This window comes from Alligator sinensis, unplaced genomic scaffold (assembly GCF_000455745.1).
Source record: "Alligator sinensis unplaced genomic scaffold, ASM45574v1 scaffold677_1, whole genome shotgun sequence".
Classification (NCBI taxonomy): Eukaryota; Metazoa; Chordata; order Crocodylia; family Alligatoridae; genus Alligator; species Alligator sinensis.
The window spans coordinates 1,428,633-1,442,250 of NW_005842276.1; the positions used below are offsets into that span (position 1 = coordinate 1,428,633).

Consider the following 13,618-nt stretch of genomic DNA (forward strand, 5'->3'; position numbering starts at 1 on the left):
AGGGAAAGAACTTTCTCCTCTAAGAGGTAAGGGAAAACTTCAATGACTTTTTTTAATTTTTGGATTGTGAAAAAGGAGAGGGAAACAAAATTATATCATTTTTTTAAATTCAGACTATTTTGCATTATTGCCATGCTTTCACAAATGTCTGTGAATACTGCCTAGCAAGTACTTATTGCAGTTGCAATCAATGGGTGAATTTTTTAAATATTTGCAGGCATAATATGGCCTATTCATTGTTGAGACATGGATTGCCTGTATTGACTAGGAAGGTCTTGTATATTAAATATAATTTGTCCAACGATAAGTTAAGCCTTTCTCTTTTGTTTACAAATCTTCTCAACTCTCTAGGTGCTTAAGAACTTGACATCTGTGCTGTTGGTAGCAAACCCTGTTGCCATATTCATAGCTCTCTTAAAAGTATTCTTTTTAGGAATTAGAGTTGGGAATTAGGAAAATTTGACCTTTTCTCTGAAGATACATATGTTTTAAAAGGAAGGGTATGAAAATTACTTGTCTTAATTACTTGTCCTACTATTTACACTGCTGCAAAAAAAGATTCTTTTATATCTTTTAAGCAAGTTCTCGATATGTTAGGTCCTTATTCTGCAAACATTGCAATTAGTAGCAAAATTCCATTTGACTTCAGTGGGGTTGGATCATATAGTCAAGCCTCTTGCCATTCGATCCAAAGCAATTGATTGTTTTGTTGTTTAATGGCACAGAAGGAGAAAATACTGCAGAAAATGTAATATAATTTACACCAGCTATTTTTTTTTTTAAACAATGCTTTTTTCTTCTTTTTTGTCAGCTTACACAAACAAAAAAAAATGCTTCCAGTTCTGCAGACATAGAAATTGGAAAGAAGAGTTAGTCAGTGCAGAGACTCTGTCCAATATTTTTGCCAAATATGAGCTTTGATAGGTGATTTTTAATGACTTATTGCAAACCATATCATATGTTGAATCTTTACTGGTATAATTTATTTTGGTTTTTTTCTCCCTCATTATTTTGCAGGTGTGGAAGAACTTAAAAAATCTAGATAACGTGGCAGCAGGTTTCTCAAACTCTTAGCTACAAGCTTTAAAAATGAATGCATTTCGAAAAGGCTAAAAGAAACACAGGAAGGTATTGTACTTGGTATTCCTAATATAGAACATGTGAATTTTATTTTCAACATCCACTTTTGTAATCTCTGCTGTTTTTTAGGATTAGGAGGAGCTGCATGTGACACTCTTTTATTCTTGAATTATTTAATGTACATATTTCAACACCACAAATATCCTTAATTAAGTGAACTGGTTAATTTTTAAACTACTTTCACTAAATAACGCTGATCAATATTACTGAAGGCTTTCTTTTCTACTTTCAGTTTTATTACTTAGTTTAATACCACTGCTATCCTTAATTTGATGTTACCTTAAATTCTGCCAGCACCCAAACTTGGGATAAGTATAAAAATTTGCCTGTAAATCTGGAGTAGCTTTTGTTGTTCTGCAAAACTAAACAAATGCTTAGGAATGCACTTTTATTCTGTATGTACATGGGTACACACGAAGTGTTTTATTTGGTTGGCATCTCAAGAAAGTTAAAGCAAGTCTGGAAAAGAATTTGAGTCATTAAATTTTGCAGTGATTTAAAAATAGATGTGCATTCCAAATTGGGAGCTTTTCAACCATATTTTTGGTGACTGGGGGAGGCTCTGAATAGGTGCTGAACTCGAAATGGTTTCTCGCTGTGTTGTAATGGGCAAGCATTTCTAGGAGGCTGACGATCTATTCCTGTTTTATGACCTGTTGTATCCTTAGGGCAGGGGCAGCATTGAGGCCCAATTGAACAAGAGGGTCATTGCCACAGTCCAGGTTCTAATTTGTTGCTTCTTGGTTACCATGCAGATACCAAAACTTGCTTTCAGTAACCTAGTAGTTGGGAACATCTGGAACATAGTAGTAGTCAGGGTGGGGGGTGGGGAACCTCTTGCATTTTGTTTCACCAGGTGCTAGGAGGAAGCAACATTAGGCTTTTTGGTATGGGAGGCAAATTCTGTGGCCCCTGAAGTTAGGCTACAACAATTGAAGAGGTCAGAGGAGAGCTGAGTGGGGTCAATGAGACACCATGGGGTGTATTTTGTTACTTAGTAAAAGGAGCAGCATCCTAAAACCTTAAAGGATTCTCTTGAAAATCTGTGTTGTGAAAAGGTTTTATGAGTCTGATGGCAAAAGTGCTGATTTAGCTAAGGAATGCTTTCTTTTGTCTAAATGAAAGGATAATCCTTACCAAATGTTGGCAGCTATTATAAAGCAGTCAATACAGGCCTGAAAAGACAGTAAGGGTTGAAGTGTACTTTGGTTTCCCAGATGTATCATTTTAATGTTTCTGTATGTGAAAAGAATTATGAACTATTCCTCTTATGAGATTTTTTTCCCTCTGTTTGTAAAGTTAATGCCAAAAATATTTTAAAAAGCTGAAAGTTTTTTTTAAGTTAAAAACTTGTATTTCTTAGAGAGCTTAACCTAAGTACACGGTCTCACCAATTTTTTCAAACAGATAAATGTTAAATTATCAGGATAGAATCCAATCTAAACCATAGCTTATTTGTTATATGTTAATTCTTGTTTAGTAAAGGTTGAAATTTGCCTTTGAGTCTGGAGCAGATTTTTGTAGTTGTTGTTTTGTGTAATTAAATTAAAGATGAAAAATCAGTTTTTAAAAGTAGGTAATGCCTATAATTTGCTGAGCATTATTTTTTTATAAGCTACACAAAATTGCTATTCTCAGTACTTTTATATAAAGCAGAGTGGAAATGAGTGTTGAAATACATTTCTTATTTTTTACAAGGTCTTAAGTGTAATAATGGTTGCCTTCTACAGAGGAAAGGGAGGAGGGAAGAATGTGCATGTGGTCCAAAAGGTTTTTACCACAGGACACAGACCAAGGTCTTGGATTCCTTGACCCTACCATCTTATACAAGCAATCATAGTCACATTAGGAAGAAATAGGCATTCAGGAGACAAGGGGTGGTAGTATTGTTATAGTAATTATACTGGTGTTTCATGGTGATCTTTACAAAAACACATTAGAGTACAGATGAAATAATCCATAAAATTGTGGAGGAATAGGGATTAAATAGAAAGAAAAGGGCAAGCATTTCCTCTTTCTGTATGAAACTTACTTGTGAATCATGGTTCTCCAAAGGGCTTAATTATTAAACCCTTTAAATGTAATGTATACACATGCTTGGCACTGATTTATGTCAAGGTTAAAGCATCTTTAAACAAATAACTTGGAAATGGATAAACGTGATTAAATACAAATTGCCTATTAAACACAAAACCTGTTTAAATAACATTAAGGTTGCTACAGAACTGACACGTCATAAAATTCTCCTGATACCCAATTCAAAATTCATCAGGAAATGATGGAATGTGTGTATGAGGGATGTTCAGGGCTCAGGAGGCACAAGGAAGGGAAGTTAGATAAAGATTGAATGCCAGTTTTAACTCAAGACATCACCCTGAGACTATGTAACATTACTTTAACACTACTAGCCTTAACTTTGACTTTCCAGACTTTCACTGTTCTGTGTTGTAATTCTGTACAACAAACACAAATAGAACTATTTTGTAATGGAAAAGTTATAGTGTTGAATTTACCCATAAAACTGAAGCACAGTTTAGCACAGAAGCTGGGTGGACCAGTCATCTTCAATTTTGTACTGGTGTCTTTGGCTACATAAAGGTATTCCATTTCCTCCAGGAGAGCTGCTGATTTTTCAGGAGAAACTGCAAGCGTACAAGCGTTCATTCAGTTTTTCTTATGGAAAATATGCTGCGTTCAAGAAAGATCTTTCAGAAGTCAACCTGAAAGATCTCCCTATGCTCCCCTTGCAGTCTGGTCCTCAAACCAAAGACTGTCAACAGGGTAGCAATGGCTGAGCTAGGAACTGGGCTCAGGGAGATGCTCATGAAGCCCAGTCCCTGCTGCCAGTTTTGTTTTGCTGTCCCCTCTGCCCAGCTGGGTGGCACTTGAGCTTTTTTTTTAATGGGCTGAGAACTGGGCTTGAAGAGAGCCTCCCAGCCTGGTTCCCAGCTCTACCTGCTTAAAAAAAATCACTGTCTCATCACCCAGCTAAGCTGCCCAGTGCAAGTAGGAATAGACTTAGAGAGGCTTTTCCTGCCCCAGGCCCTGGCCCTGCTGCCTTTAAATGCCATTGTACTGCCTGTGGGTGGGCACTACTCCATAATGGAATGGGAGCTTTATCCACATGCCTCAGTGCAGAGATGTCAAAATCATCCTGTGCTTTGGGTTAGATCTTGTCCACTAGGTTTCTTGGTGGGCCAGATCCATTGGGCTGAGGATGGTGGCAATGGGGTAGGTGTCTGCTTGCTGTAATGGAGGCTGAGCGGTTGCAGAGCAAGTGGGGCTATGTCAGCAAATCCGTCACTTGCCCTCCTGCCACCAAGGGCTGTGTCCACGGGGACCCTGGATTCTCTGGCAGGCCCTGCCCACCATGAGTGGCTCCCCCAAACTGTTCACGGCCCGCTGGCAGCCCAGTGGTTTAGAAGAGGGTGGTGGGGAATGTTGCAGGTTGAATGTGGCTCATGGGCCAAATATTTGATACTCTTGCCTTAGTGCATGCAGCCCATATGTTTCTGTATTATTGCTTCATTAAACCAGGGGTGCTCAACCCAGGGCCCTCAGGTCAGATCCAGCCCCTGTCATCCAGCCCATGGAGCTTATACTGGGTCTGGAAATATGGTGGCAGTGGAGTGGCAGCATCCCTGCCTTGCTGTCAAACTTCCACACCCAGGGGGAGCCCCAGGGACCAGATAACATGGCTGTGAATGCTGGATCAGGTGCAGGCCTAATTCTGGCACACGGTGCCCAATTTGGCCTGTGGACCTGCTCTGCATCACTCATGTGGCCTGTGAGGCCAAAGCTTGAGCACCACTATATTAAACCCGTGTTTCCAAAACTTTTTATACCTGGGACACACTTTCTCTGGATTAAAATTGACAGCACACTTCACTCACCAGTCTGCATGCTGGATCCAATCCATGAGCCCAATCTTGTATGCATTGATAACCCAACCAGGCCCCAATCCTGCCATGAAGGGCCAGTGTAGCAGGAGCCCCAATCTTGCACATTTTTTTTTTTTTTGCTAGACACTTCTGCTGCTAATCTGTTGCCTCACACCCTTTAGAAATCACTGCATTAAAACATAGAAAAAATAGTGGCTTTGGAAATCATGGCTGTCTGTTTGTACTTGTATTGCAGGCTAATTATGTCCAGGTTGTAAAAAGCCTTAGGAAATTTTGTATCTGGGCTAGTGCAGGGAAGTACAGTGGTTATCTACACTGAATAATTTATTCCTATATTCATCTCCATAAACCCCCAATGCATTAGTTGGTGTAGTGAATGAATGAGACACGCAGACACTGCTCTAGTTAGGGCAATGAATGAATGATAAATACAGACAAATATTTTTTCTTTTTCTTTTTTTTTTTTTTTTTTTTTTTACTCGATTGTAAGTTGGAAAAAAAAATTTTAGTTATAACTATTTTTCATATCCTGAGCCATTCCATGACATTTTATATCTATAACACCTCCCTTTCCCCAAATAATTGTTTTATCTTGGAACCATTGATGCAGAAAGGTAACATGAATCCTGACGACTACTGGTTTGGTTTTTTTTAGAAGCCTACCTGAATTTACTGTTTCAGTGTTATTCTGTTGGGTTGCCTTTGTGTTGAATAATTGGTCTCCTGTGACACCTTGGAGGTCATGCAATGCCTATTAGTGATTTGCATCTTTGATCTGAAACAGGGATTGCCTCTGGTAGTTCCAGAGGTTCTTGACAGATTTGTTTGCTTTGCAGAAGAATTTCTGGTATTTCTGTGAAGAGAGAAAGTAGGGACTCAGCCTTGACATGTGATAAACATATGCTACATAAAAAAAATGAGGGAGAAATGCACAAAACATTCCCCATTTTGAGATGAATATCATTTCCACCGGAATATAATATGAAAAATTGATTTATTTAATAAAATATTGATGAACAACATGGCCACTGTTAGTCAATTGTCTGGGACAATTTCACAGAAAAATTTTAATTCATTGTTAACCTTGACGTAGTTTTATCTGGCTTTAAAGATATCACATACCCATATTTTCTTTGTTTGTTTTATTAGTACACTATTTTTGGCATAGAAATGGCCATGAAAGCAGATGTTCAATTATTTTATTATTTTGTATATTTGCAGCAGCAGGTGAAAATGATGGGAGAAGGGTAGCTTGTTAATGTGACTGTTAATCTGAAGACTGCAGTGGCATTTCAGATTAGACAAAATGTACTTTTTTCATGCATTTTAAAGTATATTTAAATATCCAATTGTGAAGAAAGATGATCATTATTTATTTAAAGAGAATTCTTACTGAATTAGTTCTTAATAAAAAATGGTAGTGGTCCCAATCTGAAGGGAATTTATAAATATTCTGTCTCATACACTTAGTTAAAGGTCAGTATTTATCCCCTAACTCCCTTAGTATTACTTTTTGGATGGCCAGTCTTAACCTTATAGAAACAAGAAGAAAAATGTATCAGACCTGCAGTAGCTTTGTATAGGATGTTGAGGAAGTAAGAAGTTACTTAAAGCAAAACAAAAAATTAAGCCTGTTTTATTCAAGTCTAGCTATGGAAACTTGATTTCACTATGTATTTTGTATATTTTCCTCGAATTTAAAGAATGACCTTGTGGATTTCCCCTCTGAAAATAAGTTTGGGGTAAGTGTAAGGTAGGGGATACACTTGATTGTGTCTTTCTTGGTATAGTTTGGCCACAAAATCCAACCTTTCTTGGGGGAATAGCCCCAGTAAGTGGGTGATCCTAAAGTGACACAGCATGATGTATCCTGGGCTCCTGTGGTGAACCCAACCTGATGCCACCATGACAGTGAAAGAAAGGTAGTCAGGAAAAAAAAAAGGAGTGGGGCCTATTGCTGGGCTTGTCCCTCATTGTTCATCCTGCTGTATTTTTGTTTATCCCTTTTTAGTTGCTATAGACCAGCCAAAGTCTTGAGCTAAGTACAGACAGTCAAAAAGCCTGAGGCTGAATCGATTCAATCTTCACAGGTTATTTTAAGCTGCGTAGATTGTACCAATAAGCAAGTGAACAGACATTCACTTTTGATTCTGGAAATGCCTGCAGTGGACTTGGCCAGAAGCCAGTGGGCTCTGGAGCCCACCTCCCTGTTCTGCTGGAGCAGACAGCTTGGGCCAAAATTTGGCCTGCCCATCCTGCGAGGGAGGGTTTGTAGGGAGGTGCTGGGGGACTGTGAGTTAACTTGAATCTGAAGGGGAGCTGAGACAGAAGTGCAATAAATCAATTTAACCTAAATCAGTTAAGCCTGATACTACATCCATCCAGGTTTATCTTAAACTGGTTTTAGCCATTTTGAAAGCAGTTTATGTGCACTGAACTTCTATTGTGGTACAGATTTGAACTGGTGTCTGATCACTTATTGCACTTTGTGTAATTTCTGTCCCTAACCTTGGAGTGATTAGAGCAGCTGTCATTGTAAGATTGGCAGTTTTAGCTTTGTTGTTTTCTGATATTTGAAGATTTAACCTAGCTTGTATAAGGAGGCTATAGTTGTGGCTTCTTAGTTAAAGCAGTCATGAAAGCGTTATTTCTTGACTTTCTGACTTTTTCATATGAAAATTTTGTGATTAGAAGAAGAGAAAATAGTTTTATGGCCATTTTGAAAGGTCTGAACAAAAATGGCAAGTGCTCAAAATGAGCTCAGTTTGAAAATTTAAAAGAAGAGCAATACTGATAGAATGTTGCTAAGGACCATGGCTTTCTCTGTTTTTGGAAGGAGCCCAGTGTATGGAGAGATCTACAACAGGGAGAACTATAGCAATAATAAAACTCAAGTATTCGGACATAATTTTCTTGTATGTCCTCATTTACCTCATCCACAGCCTTTGATAGGCAATATTTCTTTCAGATTTCTGGCAGTTTATTTTTTTTTCTGTCTGCTTATGTAAACTTAGCTTATGATTTCCACAGCTTTTGCTTTTATTTTGCTGTTGTTTTTAATAAAATGGCTTCTATTTAAATTGGTGGTCTTAGTTTAAAAAAAAACCCAGTTCTTCAGTAGGTGTCTGTTTTCATATAACTACCTGGTAATTATTATCAAGTAATTTCATATGATTCCCAGGCCGCAGGCCCTGGGTCTGAAATGTGACTGTTAAAAAAGGTATTATTAATGAAAATAGATAGCCAGTAACAGAAATCAATATTAAAATTGAGAGAGAAGGATTTGTAATTATATTGCATGTGGAGAGAGAGCAGACAAAAGTTGTTCTTTGAACTCTATTTCTGAGAAGGTAAAAATGCTAACTTGTCAAAATGTATCCTAAAAAATATTATTTCTTTCAAAAGCGACCAGATTAATTTTATTGCTAGTGTGCATACTTTCAATAAAGCCAAAGCTTTAAAAGGGGAAATGGATCTATAGGGTGTGCATGTTAAAGTAGAAATAATTTTAACAAGCTGTTTCTAATTAATTACATAAATTGCTCAAGATCTAAAAGAGGTGATAATGTAAGTTATCATGGTGTTGACTTGACATATAAACAGAAAACACAGTGCAGTGAACATCAATATCAGAAAACCTAAGATCATGAATATGCAACAGTGTAATGATTTTTTTAAATGGGCCCATTTACATATTTTACAGATATGAGACTTTTTATTGTTAATGTTTTCTTTTTTTTATCCTTTGTGCTGTTCCTGGATACAAGGAGTGCAGTTGAGGGCAAAGTTCCTCAAAGTGGGCAGTTTCTGGTTGGGGTGGGGGGGTGGGGGGAGCATTGCTCCACTGCTCTTCTCCCTTGCTGGACCAGGCTGGGAGGGGACATACAGGAATTCATTCTCATGAGAGAGTTTCTCTTGCAAAGGAGACCTTTCTCCAAGAGGCGGCATATCTTCCCCTGGTGAAACTAAATGAATGTTTGTAACCTCCTAGTTCCTACAGGACAACGGTGATTTTTCTGGTAGAAACAATGTCTATACATGGCCAAAGTAATTACTTACAAGGTTCAATTAATCAGGTTTAAAATTACACTATACAGTTAAGCCCTGATCTTTCAGATGCTTAAAAATGTTTTGGGGCTTGCTAACAACATGAGTAAAGATGCATATTTGCTTTGGAGAGTCTGAGCAGGATTTTCAACAGTTCAACAGCTCAACTCTGCTGCCTCTGGATTTAGTGTGAGAACAAAAATTTAGTTTTTCAGTGTAGCCCTCTAACAGTATTGCATTTCTAACAAAAAATCAGAATTTTTATACATTTAAATAGTTTTTCTCTTCTCAGATTTTCTGTCAAAATGTGTTTATTTTGTTTTCCTTCCCATTGTTTTTAATTTTTGTCAAGGTGCCTAATAACAGTACACAAACTATTTCTCCAGCACTTCCCCAAAAATGATGAACTAATGGTACTTGCACTATAATTTTTCTCCATTTTCACAATATCATTTAGGAGGAGTTTTTAAATTCTGGGTCTGAATGGTTTAAGTGTACAGGGTTAATTCTTGAAAAGGACTAAAAAGCAAAATGTACACTGACTTGCATTATTAGGAAGCTGTTAAATTAACTGACCTCATGCCCTTAGTGATGTATAACATGTACCCTTCAACACTCCTCACGCTGATATCTTAGCGTGCATCGTTATTTCTAGTTCCTGATCAATTCATCCTTGATTCACTAGGGTTTGTTTTACTACCTTACAATGGTTGTGGTGAGTTTTGTTTTCATTTGACTTTATGCCTATCATGGACTAAATTGATTTGTTCTAAACCTTAACCTTCATCCACAAAAGATGCAAAATGAAAGACCAAATTTATCCTTTGTTACAAATGCCTTTTTGTATTGCTAATTAAAATACAAAATGCAGTTTATTTGGTACGAGTATTTTATAGTTCAGGTTCCTCTTTCCACCATTAAGAATGAGGGGGGGAAGGGCGGTGTCTCCTAGATATCAGGGATAGGGGAATGTGCATCTCAAAGAGATTGAGAGCATGAAGTATGCGCGGTATTGTGTATATACAATGGATATTTGTGTGTGTATATGCAGAAGGATAGCTTTCGCGCACGTGTGTGTGTGTGTGTGTGTGTAAACTATCCAGCTGATTTTAATTCAGAGTATCATATTTACTTGAATGTAAGGCAACCTAATAATTAGAATCTATATATGGGAAAATTATAAATTTGTTACAATTTTCCAGGTATAGAATCTAATTATTAGAGATTTGCCTTGAATTTGCCCTCCCAGAGCTACAACGGAGAAAATAAATCTGGAGGGGCTCAGGTGGTTCCCTTGCTCTCTGCCCACCCCTTGCCCCAAGTTCTTCCCCCTGCAGCCCCTTCCCCATTACTGTTAGACCCTACTCGCCCTGAACATATGGAAGTGAAGGGCAGAGGGCAAGAGTGAAATGTGAAAATGCTGACCTTGAAATAAACATGCCTTTAATAATTTAGTTCATTCATTCAGAATTGATTCATTTTACCTTTCTTGAAACTGCTGCAAGTTTTAGCACAGGTAGCAAGGTTTTAAACAGCACTTTTGTATCTACTTATGCAAACTGCATGATATTAGTACAAAGCCAAAAGGCTCATGATTTACCATATATTTAATTGGGCTGGGCTCATGGCAGAATCAAGCTTCAAGCCATGGTGACCCCATAGCTCAGCACTGCTTAGTATGCGTGTGTATTCCATATACCTCTTCCCTACCCGCTTTCCCCCACCTTCCCCAAAGGATCCATGTCCTAATTTGCACCCTCACTGGTGATTGGAACCCAGCAATGGTTTTACTTCATTAAAGACAACAGAATCTGGTTTGACATAGCACTTGTTAATTTTTTTTCTTTCTAAGTCAAAATGTTCTGTATCTGTCTTAAGATTTTTTAACATAAATCCTCTGCAAATATTACTAGCATCCTCCAGACAAATCGTGCCTGGTATTTTGCCCTGTAATGACTTATGTAGATATTAAAATAAATTAGTAGATGTAATGCTTCCTTTTTGTTCCTTTTACTTTTGTTCTTGTTTTTAATAAAAATGACATGAGGTGAATCTTCATTCTTAAGTACTTGTAATACGTGCTTCCCCCACCTCTCATCTGCTAGTGATTATCTAATATTCAGAATGCCAGACTAGTTGATTTATTAGCTTTCCTACAAAAGTAGCTCAGAAGAGCTGGCTTCTGACTGGGACTATAACTGAGAATATTGGTATAGCTAGCACTTCCTGATCAGGAAACAGAAGATACAGAAAATTTGCTAAAAGATTCCCAGCTGAGGTATGAAAACTTGAGAAATCTGATTCTTACCTGAATTCCATCTAATTTTGTGCAGTCCTGTATGAGACAACCTGAGCTACACAACGTTAACGTTGACTATAGTGACATTTTCTTTTAAATCAGAAGGGAAATTGGGAGATTTCTGAGATGTAGAGGCAGGGATTCTGGGGGGCTGTATCCTAACACTCGGAAGATGCATTGAATGTAGAGAACGTTTGGACAGTTTTGGATGTATAAATGCTCAGACCTTTGAAACTACAAAATAAAATTTCTTAAAACTTGACCTTCTTTTTCTAGACATTATTAAAAGTTTAAAATCAAGTCAAGTTTAAAAATAGATATTTATTGTACTGTAATATACTGTATATATATATGGTTATATTATAACATTTTCTTTATATAGTAAATTATTTTATAGTGCTTGACATAAGTTTTGTCAAATTTTATTTGCTTGACAAACAGTGAGGAGCAGCGTATTTTTAAGTCATAAACTGAATAGGTTAGATTTGAGACTGAACTCCCAGCTCTTTTTATGTTCTGAGTTTTTGTACTGAGTTGATTTTTAAATCCTGTATCTGAATGTTCCCAAGTTTGTGAATTCAAAACCTTGATCTAAACTCAACTTGTCCAGGGATTGGGGTGTTCTGATTTGTTCGTTCATATAGATAATTTCAAGTTGCTAACTTTGATGTGAACTCAAGATTGGATCTTGAATTTTAGTTCAACTCTTCTATCATTTGTTCACATACCTTTGCAAAAATGCATCTTCCTATTCAAAGGAAGGCTATCCTGCACCCAAAATACACACATTTTATTGAATAAATGATGGTCTCTTCCAGCCTATCACTTTTGATACCATATCTGTGATAACAGACTGATGAGTTTCATTGCAATCAATATTTTCAATATGGTAAAAGAAAGAATTCTCACTGAGAAGAAACTCCACTTTGCTCAAAGATAAGACAGGCTTGACCTGCCACTGTAAAGTTTTGCCATACAAGACTTTGCTGTTCATTTTTCTTCGCCTTTTTGATAATCTAGGAATAAAAAATATTTGCCCCCACCAAGGATAATTGTGGAAGGCAGGGGGTGAAAATGGCATGACCTTAGACCAGTTGTTCTTAACCTCTTTCACTTGAGGAACCACTCACAGACTTAAGATATCCCTTGGAAAATGCCAGCTCTTAGCTTTCACTTATTTTTTCACTATAGAAAAATAATAAAGCAATTCTCCTGTAGCAAGGAACGCAGACCACAGCAGGTCAGAATTGGGTAAGAAGGATGATACTGTATTGAGGAAATAGACAAGAGAAATGTTACATTTAAGCTAAATAACACATTCTAAGCAGTGTTACAAATGAACAAGTTTTTTTATATCTCATTGCTAAGGTATTCCTTAGAGATACAAAACTTGCTGAAGGCTCAGCAATAGCACAGTGACTTATCAAGTAAACATCTTTGTTTCTTTGTAGAGAAGCTTTCCTCCAGGGCTAAACTAGATTAGATTTCATTATCATGAATTTTTGGAAAATACAGCTGTGTTAGTTAAGCTAAAAGCAAAGTTGGGTATAGTGGTAGCCAAACTAAGATGTCACTGCTAGGCTCAGTATTCACTATCAGGGTAATTTTGAAATTGCTTTATAAACAGCAACAAAACCCTAGTTAAGTTCCTCTCCTTAAAGTTTAAGTTAGGTCCCAACTGGAAGCTAATGATTTACATATCAATTTTATATTGAATAATGTAACTTATTTTCACTATTCTAACTGTATAGTTTTACTCTGAGAAGTTACTGAACTTTCCTATTCAGTGGATCTTTCTCTGTGTGTTCAGGGCCATGTCTACCTACTTTCCTAATAATAATTAGTTTTTACTGCTTTTTACTTCTCTTGACATTGCAGAGCCAAATGAGCTATTTTGTTCCTTTCCTCCTTGCACACTGTCAGTTGTGTTGACTCTATTATACGGATCTTTTTTTTAAGGCAATGGGACAGCATGAGATTATACTTTGAACTGACAAGGGTTTTCTAAGAGTTGAAAGGAGCTGTTCAGCATCCTTGATGAGCCATCACTTTTTTCCTGCGTTCTTCACTGAAGGTGTTCAATGAGATGGCCCAAAAAATGAATATTGTTGACATGTTACAATTTATTAGCTCTGCTTATCTCCTTAGAGCAGGGGTTTTCAACCTTTTTTAGTAAATGTATGCCTGGTGGCTAGATTGGGGGGGGGGGGGGGGGGGGGGGGGCGAGCGG

At 37.3% G+C, this 13,618-nt stretch overlaps 1 protein-coding gene across 1 annotated transcript in view; it reads left to right on the top strand.

Moving 5' to 3' along the window:
• The window catches only part of GREB1L (GREB1 like retinoic acid receptor coactivator), a 209,169-nt gene that overhangs the window by 93,258 nt on the left and 102,293 nt on the right, over positions 1 to 13,618 (top strand). Inside the window, 1 exon segment of the mRNA XM_006027932.3 lies at positions 1,018 to 1,128. The gene's annotated coding sequence lies outside the window, so the exon portion shown is untranslated.